Source organism: Neofelis nebulosa, chromosome 2 (assembly GCF_028018385.1).
Source record: "Neofelis nebulosa isolate mNeoNeb1 chromosome 2, mNeoNeb1.pri, whole genome shotgun sequence".
Taxonomy (NCBI): domain Eukaryota; kingdom Metazoa; phylum Chordata; class Mammalia; order Carnivora; family Felidae; genus Neofelis; species Neofelis nebulosa.
The window spans coordinates 151,268,835-151,286,938 of record NC_080783.1 but is presented as its reverse complement, the minus strand read 5'-3'; the positions used below and the strand labels follow the sequence as shown (position 1 = coordinate 151,286,938).

The following is an 18,104-nucleotide window of genomic DNA, read 5'->3' as shown; positions in this document are numbered from 1 at the left end:
CTTTCAGAATTTTGAAAAGTGGGTAGGAGTTACCTAGATGAAGAAGACGGGCTGATCATTTCTGGGCAGAGAAAGCAGCAAGTATTAAGGCATGGAGGTGTGGAAGGCCATTGTACATGGTTTTGGAAGAAGGCCCATATCGTGGAAGTAAAGAAAGGGTTGAGGAGAATGGATGGCTGTGACACAAAAAGGGCAAGACTGGGGCCAGAGTCTGAAGAGCCTTGTATGCTAAACTAAAAGGGTTGAACTTGAGTCTTAATGCTGAGGAGAGACATGGAAAAAATTCAAGCAGGGGAGAGGTATGATCAGATTCGTGGGAGGGGTAAATTGGAAAGAAATCAAACTAGTGGCAAATGCTTAAGCTACCAGCTGACAATGTGAATTCCAGGGCTCATTTGAAGACCAACTTCAGGGGAGCCTGGGTGGCTCAGTTGGTTGAGCAAGCATCCAACTCTTGATTTCAGCTCAGGTCATGACCCCAGAGTGGTGGGATCAGAGCTGGGGGTGGAGCCTGCTTAAGATTCTTTCTCTCTCCTTCCCCCTCCACTCTGCCTCTCTCTCTCTCTCCCTCTCTCTTTCTCTCTCTCTTTCCAAAAAAATAAAATTAAATTAAAAATACAAGATCTGAAGACCAACTTCAAAGCAACTATGTCAGAAGAACCCAGTGCTTCAAGGTAAATTTTATTTACAATAAAGTTGAAAACAACTGAGATGCCATATAGACTGATGGATAAGAGCATAGAACTGTTTGTGTTTAAATCAAGACTGTCGGGGCGCCTGGGTGGCGCAGTCGGTTAAGCGTCCGACTTCAGCCAGGTCACGATCTCGCGGTCCGTGAGTTCGAGCCCCGCGTCAGGCTCTGGGCTGATGGCTCGGAGCCTGGAGCCTGTTTCCGATTCTGTGTCTCCCTCTCTCTCTGCCCCTCCCCCGTTCATGCTCTGTCTCTCTCTGTCCCAAAAATAAATCAAAAATGTTAAAAAAAAAAAAAAAAAAAGACTGTCATTTCCTAGCTGGGTGATCCTGGGTCAAGTATTTAACCACCTTGGACCTCAGTTTGTCCATCTGTGACATGGGATCAATAATGGTACCTGTCTCAACGGGATGCTGTGAGGATTACGTACGCGGTTGGAGCAGTACCTGGAAAGAGCATCACTCATTAATGTTGACCAGTACTGAGGAGTGGAGTTGGTGCTGTGAAGGCTGCTGGCCCTCTAAGACAATCTCCGTGAGATGGCCACCTTTCTTGACTTCTTGGCTTTGACTCTATGAACAGAAATCAGCTGTCAATTAAGCCACATGGGCTCATAGTAATTCCCAATTACTGAGTGTATGTAAAAATAACATACTTAATAGTCACTTGAGCATCAGGATCAACTGTAATGCCTCAGCTCAGTTAATTATTTCAAACACTGTAAGACAAGCTACAAACCTATCATAGTTACATTTTTTTCTTTTTATTCCTATTTCTTTTTTTTTTTAAGTTTACTTATTTATTTTGAGAGACAGTGAGCAGGGGAGGGGCAGGCAGAGAAGGGGACAGAGGATCCAAAGCAGGCTCCAGGCTCCATGCTGACAGCAGAGAACCCGATGGTGGGCTCAAACTCACAAACTGCGAGATCATGACCTGAGCTGAAGTGGGACGCTGAACTGAGCCACCCAGGTGCCCCTATTCCCCTCTATTTCTTACACTATAAAATATTTGGTGCTTGCTAATAACATACATGAAATACATGTACATTACAAAGCATAACAATAAACCCATTAAAATCACTATTCTGGAGCATTGCCAATGCTACTGAAGCTCCCCATAAGCCTGCAATGATCCAAATGTTTATGCCCCTCCAGATTCATATGCTGAAATTCTGACCTCAAAGGTGATGGTAATCTACTGAAGGTAGAGGCTTTGGGAGGTGAAGATTTCATGAATGAGATCAGTGTCCTTATAAAAAAGGCTCAAGAGGGCTCTCTGTCCCTTCCACCATGGAAGGACACTGTAAAAGGCCTATGAACCGGGATGGACACTCACCAAACACCAAATCTGCTGGCTCTTGATCTTGGATTTCCAGTCTTCAGAACTGTGAGAAATAAATGATTTATTTATGATATTATAGCAACCCAGATGATTAAGGCAATGCCCCTCTCTAATCTGCTCACCCTGCCTTCCCCACCAGAGGCAACCACAGCCCTAAATTGTATTTGTCATTCCTTCCCTTTTATGTATATAGTATGTACCATTATGTATCTTTAATCAACATATTGGGATTTTCATTTTTTGAATTTTGTATAAATGACATTCCAATGTATTTATTTATTTGCCTGTAACTTGCTTTTTCCTTTAATATCATGTTGTCCATATGCCTGTGGTTTATTCATTTCTCTGATGTACATTATTCCATTGCATTCCTATTCCATAGTTATTTATGGATCTACTCTCCTAACCATGAAGATTTGGGTTATTTTCCATTTTTTATGTTGTTGACCAATGCTGGTATATATAATCTGGCACTGGTCACCTGTCGCCATTGTGCAAGAGTTTTCTCTAGGGTCCTACACGATTCCTATTGCTGTTGTAACAAATTACCTCAAATTTAGTTGTGCAGCGGCTTACCACAACATAAACTTCCTACCTTCTGGTGCTGGACATCAGAAGTCTGCAATAAGTCTCACTGGGCTAAAATCAAGGTAACAGCAGGGATGCATTCTTTTCTGGAAGGATCTAGGGGAGAATCTGTTTTCTTGCATTTTCTGGCTTCTAGATACTTCCTATATTCCTTGGTTCATAGCCCTCTCCATCTTCAAAGCTAGCAACAACTGATCAAGAATTTCTTATAATGCTATCTCTTTGGTTCTGACTTTTCTGTCTCCCTCTTCCACTTTTAAGAACTTTTGTGATTATTGTGTCTTCTTGCATAATCTAGGATACTCTCCTCCTTTACAGATCAACTGATTAGCAATCTTAATTCTATCTGCAACCTTCACACTTCTTTGCCATGGAACCAAACACATCCACAAGTTCTGGGGATTAGGATGTGGGGATGGGAGGGTGTGAATTATTCTGTCTACCACTGGGATAAACCTAGGTGTGGAACTGCTGAATAATAGGGTATATGGATTTTCAATTTTACTTCAAAATGCTAAATTCTTTTCCAAATTAATCACACTATGAAAGTAAGAGTTCTGATTGCTCCACACCTGAGAACACAGCCTGCTGAGACTTTGAAAATTCTTCCAATCTGGTGGGTGTGAAACCATAGCTCAGAATTTGGATTTCTATTGTCCTAATATTGAGATTGAATATTTTAATATGTTCCTTGGCCACATGGGTTTCCTCTTATGGGAAATGCTTGTTTTTCTATTTGGTTGCTAGCTTTTTTCTTAAAATTCTTTAATCACTCTTTATTCATCTGGATATTAGTATTTTGTCAATTCAATGTACGACAAATACTTTCTCCCCATTTATGTTATGTTCTCATGAATCAAAGTTTCTACTCTGTGCTCAAATTTCTTCAATATTTTTCTTTATAAATTGTATTTTTGTGTCTTTAGAAAATTCTTTCTTATCCTGTTGGCAAAAGGAACATCTCCTATATTTTCTTCCAAAAATTTTAAAGTTTTTCCTATAACATTTATGTTTTTAATCCACCTGAAATCGATATTTATAATATGATGTGAGGAAAAGATCCAGTTGCATTTTCCATCACCTGGAAAACCAATTGTCCCAAAGCCAATTATATTTACCATTGTGCCATTCACATTGTATATCAAGTTCCTCATATGCCATGTCTGTTTCTGGGCTTCCTCGTATATTCTATTAGTCAATTTATTTCTCCTTATGCCAACATCACAGTTTCTTCATGCATTACCTCTATAATATATCATGCCATTTGGTAAGACAAATTTCTACTGGCCTTGTTCTTTTTTTTTAATTTTTAATAACGTTTTTATTTATTTTTTGAGAGAGAGAAACAGAGCATGAGCAGGGGAGGGGCAGAGAGAGAAGACAGACAGTCCGAAGCAGGCTCCAGGCTCTGAGCTATCATCACAGATCCCAAAGCGGGGCTTGAACTCACAAACTGGGAGATCACAACTTGAGCTGGAGTTGGATGCCAAACAGCCTGAGCCACCCAGGCATCCCTACTATCCTTGTTCTTCTTTCGGAGTATCTAGATACTGTTTACCCTTTGTGTTCCTATACATTTTAGAATCAGCTCAACTTCTTTAAAACACCCTATTGAGATTTTTATTGCAACTTCACTGTGACTACATTAATTGTGGCAGACTTGAAGTCTTTACAATAATGAATACTCTTATTCATGAACATGATATATCTCTATTAATTTAGACATTCTCTAAATATCTTTCAATAAAGTTATATGATGTTTTTATAAAGGTCTTGCACATAATCGGTGAGATCTATTCCCAGTATACTGTATTTTTGTTGTACTTGCAAATGATACATTTTTCAAAGTACATTTTCTTACTTTTTTTGATGGTAATTGATATTTAATTCATATCTATCAAGTTATATTATTAATTTTAATAATTTTACATAGATTTTTTAATTTTTCTATTTGGCTAATCACATCATCTTTTAAGTAATGGCAATTTTTAAAAAACTTGTTACTCTTTTTCTTTACTAACTGAATGGCTATGACTTCCAGTATGTGTTGGCTAGATGTAACATTAACAGGCATTCTTGACTTCTTACTGATTTCTAAAGGAATGCTTCTAACTTTTCACCAGTGAGTAAAATTGTTGTGAGTCTTTGGCAAATATTTTTTATCAACTCAAAGAATGTAATTTCTATTTCTAGTTTACTAAGAGTTTTTGTTTGATTGATTGTCTTAACATGAATAAATATTAAATTTTATACAATGATTTGTTTGCAACTACTGAGATGAGTATAGTATGTGCTTATTCTTCACTAACTATAATTTGGTGAATTACATTAATTGATTTTCTAAAGTTAAACTATTCTTTTTTTTAATTTTTAAAAAATGTTTATTTTTTAATTTTTAAAAAATGTTTATTTATTTTTGTTTATTTTGAGAGAGAGAAAGAGAGAGAGAGACAGAGAATGAGCAGGGGCAGGGCAGAGAGAGAGAGAGAGAGAGAGAAAGACAGAATCCAAAGCAGGCTTTAGGCTCTGAGCTATCAGGCACAGAGCCTGATGGAGGACTCAAATCCACAAACCGTGAGATCATGACCTGAACCAAAGGTGGACACTTAACAAACTGAGCCACCCAGGTGCCTCTAAAGTTAAACTATTCTGTGTTCTAAGAATAAACTCAATTTGCCATAATGTATTATCTTTCATGCATTGTCAGATTAAGTTTTTTTAAACTGTTTTTGCCGAGTTTTGCATCTATGTTCATGAGTGAGGCTCATTTGTAATTTTTCTCTTTTATATTATTTTTGTATATTTTATTACATAAAATACATAGGCTTTTTTCTTTTGAAAGAATGTGTTTTAGATTAGAATTATGTTCCTTGGGTGTGTATACACACACACACACACACACACACACACATATATATACGCATACATATCTATATATATACAAATATATATAAACTATATATATGAACAAATATATATGAACATTATATATGTATGAACATATTTATCTATATATGGCTATGAAGCCACCTGGGCCTAGTCTTCTCTTTGTGGTAAGATTTCAAAATTGTTGAACCAATACCTTTAAGGGCCTTCAAATTATTCAGAGTTACTATTTTTTTCCTGAGTCAGTTTTGGTAAGCTGCATTTTCTAGTAATTTGATATTTTTGTCTTAATATTCAAATATGGCATCAAATTGTTTTTACTTTACATTTTTATATCTCTGCATTTTTAAAATTCCTAAAATCGCTTATTTCTGCCTTCTCTTTTTTTCCCCTAAATCAGTTAAATTAGAGGTTTATTTTATTCACCTCTTCAAAAACCTAATTTTCAGCATTTGCCTTATTTTATCTTTGTTTTCTATTACATTAATTTCTGGGCTCATCCTTATTATTTCCTTTCTTCTGTTCTCTTTAAATTCATTCTATTGTTCTTTTTATAATTTCTCATGGATGCTTAGTTAAATAATTTTAAGGCTTTCTTAGTTTTTAATATAAGACTTTATGGCTTAAATTTCTCTCTCAGCCTTGTTAAACTGCATTTAAGATTTAGTAAAGTTGGTGAAGTTTTTTGTTTTATTATTATTTAATTCTAGAGATGTTCTGTTTTCCACTGTGATTTACTCCTTGGTTGATGAGTTATTTGGAAGTGTATTTTTCAATTTTCTAAATGAATGTTTTCTAACATTATCTTTCAGTTAATATCTATATTAATGAATTTTAGTCATAAAATATAATTTTTTAAAAGTCCATTCCTTAAAATTGGTTGAGATTTGTTTTATGGCCTAATTCATGACAAATTATTATAGCATCCCATGCATGACCCAAACTAATTTGTGTACTTTAATTTAGACTGCAAAATTCTATATATTCATTAGGTCAAGCACTCTGTATCACCTAATCATATCTTTAATGCTTTTTGGAATATTTTATCTATCAATCACTGAGAGAGATACATTTAAATGATTCCTTATAGTGGAGAATTTGGCAATTTCTCTTTGTAATTATGTCACATTTCCTTTTATGATATTGAAGCTACACTATCAGGTATGCAAAAATAGAGTCATTTTATCCTCCTAGTGAATCAAGTCTGTTATAATCACTGAATGATCTCCTTTGTCTATCAAGTTTTTTGCCTTAAAGTCTATTTTATATAATATATAAACTGCAACTCTTTTGGTTAATATTTGCCTAAAATATATTTTTCTGTCCTTTTACTTTCAGCTGCTCTTTATTTACATTTTAGGCATGTCTCTGTAACCAGAAAATACATAGATTTAACTTTTTGATTCAATCTCACAATCTCACTTTCAACGGGAAGTTTAGTCCATTTATTTTTATTGATATATTTTATTTTATTTTATTAATATAATGTATTGTCAAGCTGGCTAACATTCAGTGTATACAGTGTGCTCTTGGTTTTGGGGGTAGATTCTCATGATTCATCGCTTACATACAACACCCAATGCTCATCCCAACAAGTGCCCTCCTCAATGATATTGATAATTTTAATTTATCTCTATCATCAGTTTTTTTTTTGAACATTTGATGTTTATTTATTTTAAGAGAGAGAGAGAGAATGTGAGCTGGTGGGGGTGGGGGGGAGGAAGGGCAGAGAGAAAGAGAGAGAGAGAATCCCAAGCAGGCTCCAAGATGTCAATGCACAGCCAGACGCAGGGCTCGATCCCACCAAGGGTAAAATCATGACCTGAGCAGAAACCAAGAGTCCGCTGCTCAAAGGACTGAGCCACCCAGACGCGCCTGTCACCAATTTTTAAACTATCCAGTTTAAAATTTTTGTTCTGACTTCTCTGTTGCTTTTTTCTCCTTCTTGTCTTGTTTTAATGGATTCAATTTCTTAGTTCCAAAATTTTCCCTTCTCTAGTTTTGGAATTATAAACTTTATTTTTGCTCATTAACTAGTTCCTTTGAAATCAGAGTATGCATACTTAACCTAACAAAGTCGGTACTTGTTATCTTTACAACCTTTCCCAATACATAATGACCTGAGAATGTTTTAACTCTTATCATCACTCCATCTTAAAAGCCATTATTTTTTAATTCTACAAGCTGTACTTTATTATTTATTATTTGTATTTTTTGTATTGTTCAGGTTGACGCAACTATTTGCCTTTTCCTTTACTTGACATTAGTTTTTGTCACTCAAACTTCCCTTCTAGATCATTTTCCTACTTCTTTTTTTTTTATTTCTTTTTAAGATTTTTTTTAAAGTGATCTCTACACCCAACATGAGGCTCAGACTTACAACCCTGAGATGGAGAGTCCTATGCTCTACCAACTGAGCCAGCCAGATGCCCCTCATTTTCCTTCTTCTTGAAGACATCCTTGGAAGTTCTTTTATTAAGAGGTTATTGATGTTAATTTTTCCCAGTGTTTGTTTATCTAGACTACCTCTATTTTATCCCCATTTTGAAAAACAGTTGCAGCAGAGAAAGTTAGTATTTACTAAAATATCCACGTGATTCTCTTCATTTCTCACTCTCTCTTGAAGTTAGTTTGGGACTTGGGACTTATCCTGGCCAAAGGACCACGAGGAGAAGTAACATGTTTCCCTTCTAGAAAAAGGTCTTTGAAATCTGTGTTCCTCTATGTCCCTCTTTCCCTCCTGAAATGACCTGATAGCTCATGTAATTCTGGGAGATGCAGCTAGAAAGATCAGAGCTTCTTTTGGCCTGGGTCCCTGAGTGACCAGGCGGAGCAGGGCACCCTCTGACCTATCCTTGATGCAAAGCACAAGAGATAAACTTTGATTATGTTAAGCCACAGAGGTTTCAGAGTTAATTTGTTACCACAGCCTAATAACTTATTCTGACAGGTAGTTTTAATGGGTAAATAATTCTCTTTCAGTTACTATCCCTCAGCACATTTAAAATATTTTCCCACAATCTTTTGTCCCATTTTTGCTGCTCAGAACTCACCTGTCTCATTGTCATTCCTTTACAAGTAATCTGTATTTTGGGGGTTTTGGCTAATTTTAGTATCTTCTCTTTGTCTCTGGCATTCTGAAGTCTTACAACAATGTGTTTAGGTGTGTATGTGTCTGCATCTGTTTAAGTTTATGTCTGAGGGTCCTTTGGGTTTTAGAATCTGAGGTTACTATCTTTCATCAGTTCTATACATGCCTCGTTTACTGAGTCCTCAAATATTGCTTTGTCCTCTTCTCTATTATCTCCTGAAATTCTGATTACAGGCATACTGAGCCTTCTCCTTCTATCCTCCATGACTCAACCTCTCTGTCATATTTTCTAGTGATTATCTCTCTATGCTGAGAACACAGGGACATGGTAAACCTCTACAGATTCTATGCTGCATTTTATGTAAGGTTTTCCAGTCTATGCTTCCCACTCCCTAATTCTCTGTCTATGGTTTCCTCCACTCTAAATTCTTCCACTGGGTTTTTAATTTCAATCTTTTCATCTTTCATTTCTAGAAGTTCTATTTTGTTCTTTTTCAAATGTGATGGACATTTTTACGGTCTCTTTTTCTTTCCTCAGTTTTTATTTCGTTCATAACTTATTTTACCATATTAAACATTCATTTTACTTTTAAATTTATTCATGCATTTAAAAGATGATTTATATATTTTATCACTTATGTTAAGTGCTTCAGAGTAAGAGAAGTCCTCTGTATATTTTTACTTAATAATTTTATTATTTCAAATTGCTTATACCTTAGGATATAAGAAACTTAATACTGGATCCTTCCCTGCCCCTAGATATTTAATTGTGTCCAGCTATCACATTGGGCCCAGATATCACTATATAACCCCCACTACTTAGGTAAACCAATCACCCTAACTCTGCTGTTTAGTGTGTCTGTCCTGTCACTGAGTCTGTCTCCAGCTGGCCATATCTCTACTGCAAACTTCCTGATTTTAATTCAGGAGTTTAAGATTATTTCTAACTCTCATGACCTACCCCCTCCTTTCCATATCTCTAGACTGCTGCTGTGTTTTGGAGAATGTCCAAAAGTTTGACCTTTAGATAAGGAGATGAGACTATACAAACTTTTGCTTCTTAATACCATCTGCCTGGGAATAAAAAATCTCTGGGCAGGAAGAAATAAGAAAGTAAGGAAGACAATTTTCAGAAAGTCTGTATATACATCCTTTCCACTATGGAGGGACATATGTAGGGAATGTGGGGGCAGGTATCCTGTATTGCAATGATGAGTTTTCATAATTAGAGGTAATTTCAACAACAATTTGATCTACTATCTACTCGTTGTTATAAATCCTGGCTTATCAATTATGCTAAAATTATCCTGCATTTTCTTTCTCTTTTGAAAAGTTTATTTTTATTTATTTTGGGAGAGAGAGAGAGAGAGCAATCAGGGGAAGGGCAGAGAGAGAAGGAGAAAGAGAATCCGAAGCAGGCTCCACGTTGTCAGTGCAGAACCTGATGCAGGGCTCAAACTCACAAACCATAAGATCATGACCTGAGCCGAAATCAAGAGTCAGATGCTTAACCGACTGAGCCACCCAGCCACCCCCTATCCTACATTTTCTAACCAATACAGCTTGTGATCATGTGTCAGTCCAATTCTTACAGTAAGGGACAGGTATTACCTGTTTTATAAACTTTCTAGACTAAATCATCTCAGCAATTGTTTCTTTATTTCATGTGACAAAACAGATCCCACATTGTTAAAAACAAAAACAAATTCAAAAAACATGTGGATTTGTTTTCAAGTGTACACTTGACCCTTCATACAGATAGGTGTTACGGGTAGCACTCTAGGTGTGAATTTCAGGTATAAGAATGTTCACAAGGAATGTTTACTTTACCAACATTTACAAATTTTTCATTTAAAGCATATAGACCTATCCTCAATATCAGCACATAAAACCTCCTTGAGTCTCTTAACAAACTTTCTACTGTCTAACACCAAATGTCGATATCCAATCTCAAATTGCCCAATACCAAATCTTGGTTGGGAGAACTAATGTTTATAAAACACTGTTGAACGAAATGCGGTCTATCTGTATTAGCTGCCTAAGGCTGCTGTAATAAAATACCACAAACCGGGTCCCTTAAAACAACAGAAATTTATTCTCTCATAGTCTGGAAGCTGGAGTCTGAATCAAGGTTTTGGCAGACCGGTCTAGGACTGGGTCCTCCATGCCTCTTCCAGCTTCTTGCAGCCCAGGTGATTCCTAGCTTGAGGCAGTTTAACTCCAATCTCTACCTCCATCTTCCTTCTGTGCCTCTGTCTTCACATAGCACCCTCCTCTCCCTGTCTCACTTCTCCTTACAAGAACATCTCCTACTCCAGTGCGACCTCATCTCAACTAATTACATCTGCAATAACTCTATTTCCAAATAAGGTCACATTCTAAAGTACTGGGTATTAGAACTTTAACATATCTTTTGGGGGGACACATTTCAACCCAGTAACATCATTTGTTTCTCCAAAGAGAAGATTTTATCTTCCAAATAGGTTTGGATCCCACTATCTTTGAACCAGAGGAATTCGCTTTCTCTGGACTCTGTTTAGATGCCAGGTTTTTAGCTTTCATTAAACAATGCTACGAGAAATAGCTTAATGAATGCCACTATTGTATTTACTAACCAAGTTCATTAAGAACCTTGCCCCCTTTGATTTTGTTTCCCCGCTGGAAGCAAATGCCACAAAAATTTTCCCCCTGAATAACCCATAGGTTTTCATTTAGAGTCAATGAAAACCATATATCTAATTATGTGGGGGGGTTTTGTTTGTTTGTTTGTTTTTGCTTTGGTTGCCCGGAAGCTTAAAAATTCAGTCACAATTTCATTTTAACAACTTCGTAGAATGCTGCAGCTACTGATTTGCATTTTTATTTCTCCTCTGGTATTGACATTTTATTTTCATGTGGATATTAAACAGTTTTAAAAATTGCCTCATATTATTACAAGGCACTTGAATACTTTGTTCAAAAATGTTAGCAATAAGTAGAAAAAAAAGTCAAAGAAATAAGTAAATCTCTTTCTCTTCCTCCCCCTCCCCCACTTTCTTTCTCCCTGTCTCTCTTCATTCACAGCAGATTTTCCTCCTGTCCCAGCTCATCCATCACTGAATGACTGACCAAAGACTATGAACCATCAACACTCAGTACTCTGGTTTACATTTTCGATAGATGATTCAAACGGTACACAGGCAAAAAGGGAAGGGGAAGCAAGACACTCACTTTATTCTTGAGCAAATCAACTAGATCTCACTGATTTCCTTCAAAGATTAAAAAAGAAAAGTCAGAAAAAAATAGCATGGGACCCATGCAGCAGTAAAAATAAAAGAAATCTGGAAAAGCAGAGGAAATAAACAAGGAGAAGAAACTAAATCCCTGAAAATCACACTAAGAGCATCAGGAGTAGAATTTAAACTAAAGAAAATCGGATATGGAGGGCACGCTATTGAAAAAAATCACATAGAATTTAGTGGAAAATGACACAGAATGAAAGTGACGAGGGAGGAGCTGGAAGAGGCAGAAAACAAACAATAGAGAACCCGCACATGAATGCCTGCTATCTTTGAAGATGTGAATGAATACATGGAACCAAAAAAATTTACATAATAGAAGAATTTTCTGAAATAAAGCAGATCTTAAAATTACATTTTGAAAGGGCTCACCGCATTCCAAGAAAATTTAATAAAAGCTTTTATCTGAAACTTCAAGGACTGTAAAAAAAAAAATCCTATAGTCATCTAAGCAGAAGGAAAAAGTCATCCTCAAAAACAAAGAAATCAGACAATATTAGATGCTAGAAGAAAATGGAACTGTGGTTAATGAATATTAAAGGGGAAAAAATTTCTATACCTGGTGGAAAATTTCTAACCACCTTTCATGTGTAATGGTAAGAAAAAGAAATTCTCAAATACATGAGAATTCAAGAAACATAACATTTATGAGCTTCTGGAAAATCTCTCAGGAAAAAATCAAGACAGTGAACAGATGAGTAACAATAATAAGTTCATGAATGAGAAAGACATGAGGTAGAAAAGGTTTAGTGATGAGTTTTAAACCTCTTCGTCCATAAAACTATATTTAGGTAACTAAAATTCTAAGTCATAAAATGAAAAATAATTGCTATAATGCTTAAAAAAATTACATAATATAAAGAATAATATTTTAATGATAATAGACAGGGACAAGAATCAATATTTGCTCTCCAAACTAACAGAAAGGTGGGGAGAGAAAAAGGTGGGGAGAGAAAAAAAATAGTCTAAGTAGATTAATTTCATCATCTTTCATCATCAATTCATTTCTAAGGTAAATTGAGAAATATAAATATAAATATATTATTTAATATACTTTACAACTTCTAAATTGCTAGAGTATAGTAGGTGGCCTTCTAAAGGGGCTCCCAATGATCCCCAACTCCTGGTATCATGCCCTCATGTGTAGGCTAGACATAATGACTCATCTCTAACAAAGAGAATGTGGCAAAGTGAAGGACTTCACTTCTGGAATTAAGCTATTAAAGACTGTGATATCTGGGTTGCCTGGGTGGCTCAGTTGGTTGAGCATCGGACTCTTGGTTTTGGCTCAGGTCATGATCTCACAGTGTGTGAGTTTGAGCCTCATATCTGGGCTCCGTAGCTGGTATCTTGAAGCCTGCTTGGGATTCTCTCTCTCTCTCTCTCTCTCTCTCTCTCTCTCTGTGTGTCCCTCCCCCCCCACACACTGTCTCTGTCTCTCTCAAAATAAAGAAACTAAAAAAAATAAATAGAAAATAAAATAAAAAGACTGATTTCTGTCTTGCTTACACTCTTTCTCTGCCTTTCCTCCCATGGCTTGCTTTGATTCAGCCAGCTGCCATGTCATGAGCTGCCCTGTGGAGAGGCCCACGTGACAGGAACCTGAGGCTCTCTAGGGCCCATGAGGGACTAAATCCTGTCAACAGCCATGTGGTTAAGCTTGAAAGTGGTACAACACCTGTGAAAACTGAACAGTAAAAATTCTGAAGCAGAGGACTCAGCTAAGCCATGCCAAGATTCGTGACCCACAGAAAGTACAAGGTAAACATGTGCTGCTTTAAGCTGCTAGGGCTGGGGGTAATTTGTTACACAGCAAAAGATAACTAATACCTAGAGGAAGGTAAAAATAAAAACTGAAAAAAACAAAGAAAACAGATTATAAAGCAAAAAAGAAAACAAAGAAACAATAAGCATTCAAAATGTAACACATAACAGATAAGGTTAAACATATCTAATTAAAATAATTTCAAGTAGAATAAACTATTTTTTAAAAATTATTCCATGGGACAAAGACACTATAATGGCAAAGGGTAATAGGTCAGATGCTTCTTTTTTTTTTTTTTTTAAGAGAGAGGGAAAGATTGAGTGGGGGAGGGTCAGACAGAGAAGGGAAAGAGAGAATCCTAAGCAGGGCTCAATACCAGGAACCCTGACACCCTGACCTGAGCCAAAATCAAGAGTCAGGCACTTAACCAACTGAGACACCCAGGTGCTCCTATAATGGCAAGGGATATACAACTCACAATGAAGTTATCGCTAGTATGAATCTTCCTATATAAAATAATATAGTATTCAAACACGTAAAGCAAAACTTCAAGAAATAAAAAAATAAATAAAAGAAATGTTAGGAGACTTCTCCCAAAGTCTCCTTCCCACAAGGTTCCAACATCCCATAATCTGTCTCCATCTTCCAGCCCTCCCCTACCCCTGAAACTCCACCACTGAGCCTTCTGGAATTCATGATTCTTCTCCCATATCAATTTTCATTGCTGACTCTGGTCAAGCCACTATTACTTCTTGCCTGGATTACTACAATATCTCCTTGTCTCTTCAGCCTCTACCATTGCTCTATCTATTCTAGATAGAGCAGCCAGAATAATCCTTTAAAAATATGCCTGATTATGTCACTCCTCTGTTCTAAACTCTTGAGCAGCTGCCCATTTCATTCAGCATGAAAGCCAAAGTCCCCGCAATGCCCTATAAGCCCTACATCACCTGTCCCAACCACTTGGTTACCTTTAGTTCTCCTCCTACTCACCCTGGCTCTCTCCAATCCAGCCACAATGGCATCCTTACTGTTTCTTAAAAACTCCAGCCAGACAGCCACCTTCTGACCTATGCCTAACTGTTCTGTCTCCCTGGAATGTTCTCTCAGAAATCCACCAGGTCATTCCCTTACCAATTCCAGATCTTTTCTTGAATGTCATCCTCTCAATACAATTTATCCTGATCACTATATTTAACGTTTCAACCCACACTTTCTTGTATTCCCAATCTCCTTTATCCTGCTTTATTTTTTCAAAACATTTTTGGGGCACCTGGGTGGCTCAGTTGGTTAAGCGTCCGACTTCGGCTCAGGTCATGATCTCGCAGTCCGTGGGTTCAAGCCCCGCGTCGGGCTCTGTGCTGACAGCTCGGAGCCCGGAGCCTGTTTCGGATTCTGTGTCTCCCTCTCTCTCTGACCCTCCTCCATTCAAGCTCTGTCTCTCTCTGTCTCAAAAATAAATAAACGTTAAAAAATTTTTTTTAAAAAACATTTTTAATTTTTTTTAATGTTTATTCATTTTTTTTTTTTTTTTTTTGAGAGACAGAGACAGAGCATGAGTTGGGGACGGGCAGAGAGAGAAGGAGACACAGAAATCTGAAGCAGGCTCCAGCTGTCAGCACAGAGCTTGAACCCATGAACTGTGAGATCATGACCTGAGCTGAAGTTGGACACTGAACCAACTGAGCCACCCAGGTGCCCCCAAAACACTTCCTAACATACCATAGAATTTACTTACATAGTTTATGTTTATTATTTATTGTTTGCCTCACCCACGCTCACATTAGAACGTGAGCTCCCTAAGGGCAGTGAACTTTTTCTGTTTCACTTATTTATGTAGATCAAGCATCTAGAAAGGTGCCTAGCACACAGTAGGCATTCAAAAGACATTTGTTGATGGACCGAATAAATGATTCTTGGCCTTATCAAACCTAACGCCCTTTTTAATAACAAATACGGGGCAATCTGCTGTTTAACATTGTGAGAGCAAGGTTGTAAACTACCTACGCTTGTAAGGTTGTAATTTTTTTAAAAATTCAAAGTGATCCCTTAACTGAAACAAAGGAAAAAGTAAATGTGTGATTCATTATGGAGCTACTCAGGCATCCCTAAACTAAAAGGCACAAGGAAGTAATCAGATGCTTGCATTCATCTGTAGAATCACCATGAAATGGACAGCCATTAAATGAATCGTATTGGTGATTCAAATTCCAAAAACTGTATTGCCATTCAACGTACTGCATTCCAGGAAAACTCAATATATCTTAAAACTGTGTGAAAAACACTGTATGTTTATATATAAAATAGATTCTAGGCTCAGGTAAATATAAATAGCTTTTTCATCTACACAAATGAACAGTAGAACAGTCAAGCAACGCAGAATGCAGGACAATTCTTTGTGCTGTACTAGCCTGGGTACTGCATGATATCTAGCATCTTTGGCTCCATTGACTACATTCCAGTAGTTCTCCCTCCCCAATCAGGAGACAAGCAAAATCACTCTGGTAAATTTCCAAACCAGCTCCTGGAGGCAGATCCATCCCAACAGACTAGATCTGTAATTCCAGTGGCCCAGTCACTGGCTACCTCTCTATAGTGTTTGACCTGTTAATGAACAACTCTTCACTTCTCTTTCCTTTCTTGGTTTATGTGTCACTGTACTCCTGCAGCTTCCTCTAGTCTCCTTCCACAGCTCCTGCCAGGTGTCACTGTCTGACTCCTCACTTCCCCTTGCCCACCTCGGGACTGCCCTTCCTTTTCCCACTCCAAATGATCTTCAACTCCTTCTTCTAAGTCATCCACTCTCAAAGTTCCGTTTCTACACAGAATATCCAAGTCCACACTGCCAACTGACATTCTGTCACTCATACACAGAAAGCCTCAAGTTATACATGTCCAAAATCAAACTAGTCATCTTCCTCGAAAACCTGTTTTTCCACCAGTTGTACCTATTCATGTGAATGACAACATTATTTACCTACTCAGTCTAGAAATGACAAGCATCTTTCTTCCCCGCCCCTCATGCCCACGTCCAATTGATTGCACTGCTGTGTCTAGTTTGCCTTGGAAGTGTCTCATATCCGCTTCCTTTCTATTACTGTAGTTCAAGCTATCATTACCTGTAACTTAGAATATGGTCACAGCCTCCTAATTGGTACTTCTACTCCAATTTCTTTCGGTATTTCCACAAAAGGAGATAATAATAGTATGATTAGTATTTATAAATAGTATTATTTATACTTAGTATAGTGCCTGGCATATAATAAGCACTTTATTAATAAGCACTTTATTAAAGGTCCTATTATATGCCAGGCACTATACTAAATGCTTCCCATCTCTTTTAATCTGCACAACCACATCATAAAGTAGGAGTTATTATTATTTACATTTTAAAGATGAGAAAAAAGGGGTTTGGGATGTTAAATAACTTACCTAAGGTCACAGAGCTAGCTCTGAAGTGACACCAGGATGCCAGATCTATCTGGTTTCTAAAATCCCATTCTTTTGCTTTTTTTTAATACAACTTTTTCATTTCATTAGACCTATAGTCTAATCACAACCTTCTATTCAGTCTCTATATCTATCCTGTCATTTCCTTCCTACCCTATCCAATATTCAACTACCATGTTTCCATATGACCTCTAGCCTCTATCACAGTCTTCCCTTCTGTCTCTATCCCTATCCCACCTGCCTTTTCTTTCCCAGTCCATTCTTCCAATCCATAAGTTCCTTTGGTCTTACTTATCTCCTTATTTAGTGAGGATTTATTTACCAGCTATTTCAGGAAAGTCCCTCACAGCAGGCTCGTCTTTCACTGCGCCCACCACATCTGCCAGCAGCCTTCCTTCTCCCCACTCTCTTCCCAGCTGCTAAGAGCAGGGTTAGAAGAGGAAATGAATAGAGCGGATACAAAAGACTCCCCACATCTTAAGTTTTCTCTGCCTAACTCGGTGTTGTTTTATGATTCCAACATAAAGAACCAAGGGAGAGGGGCTCTGTAAACTGCAGAGTGCTCTGTAAATGTAAAGTGCAATTTATTCACCCTACCTTTGCATGCCCTGAGTTATTCTGTGAGTGACAGCACAGGTGCTCCAAGCAGAGAACTCCACGTTTGTGTTCGGGGCGAAGGAAGCGTAAGGCCCCAAATAATATGAATTTGGCCGGGGAGATGTCTACTTGTCATTACTGGCCGAACCCAGCCTAAAACTTCATTGGGACGTGAGCGAGTAAGACAGGGCGGTAATGGTATTAGCCTGAAAACCCCCAATTTAAAACTCTCTCTAGGAATGTTCCCCTCCCCCCAGCTCCCTGGCGGTTTTTAAGTTCCAGCAAACGTCCTCCCAGGCTTTCGCAGGGCCCCCGCCTAGTCCCCTCCCTTCCTGACCTCTCCGCTTCCTGGTGGCCCCAGCCCTCGGACCCCCGCCCCGCCCGCTCTCCCGCCCGCTCTCCCGCCCGCCCGCGGAG

At 37.7% G+C, this 18,104-nt stretch overlaps 1 long non-coding RNA gene across 1 annotated transcript; it reads right to left on the bottom strand.

Annotated features, from left to right (window-relative positions):
* Positions 1 to 1,011: 1,011 nt before the first annotated feature.
* On the bottom strand, positions 1,012 to 18,009 carry LOC131504478 (uncharacterized). Its single transcript, XR_009258007.1, has 3 exons — positions 17,688 to 18,009; positions 2,027 to 2,075; positions 1,012 to 1,263 (listed from the first exon to the last, which is right to left on the bottom strand). It is a non-coding gene; the product is annotated as an uncharacterized LOC131504478 (long non-coding RNA).
* Positions 18,010 to 18,104: the final 95 nt, after the last annotated feature.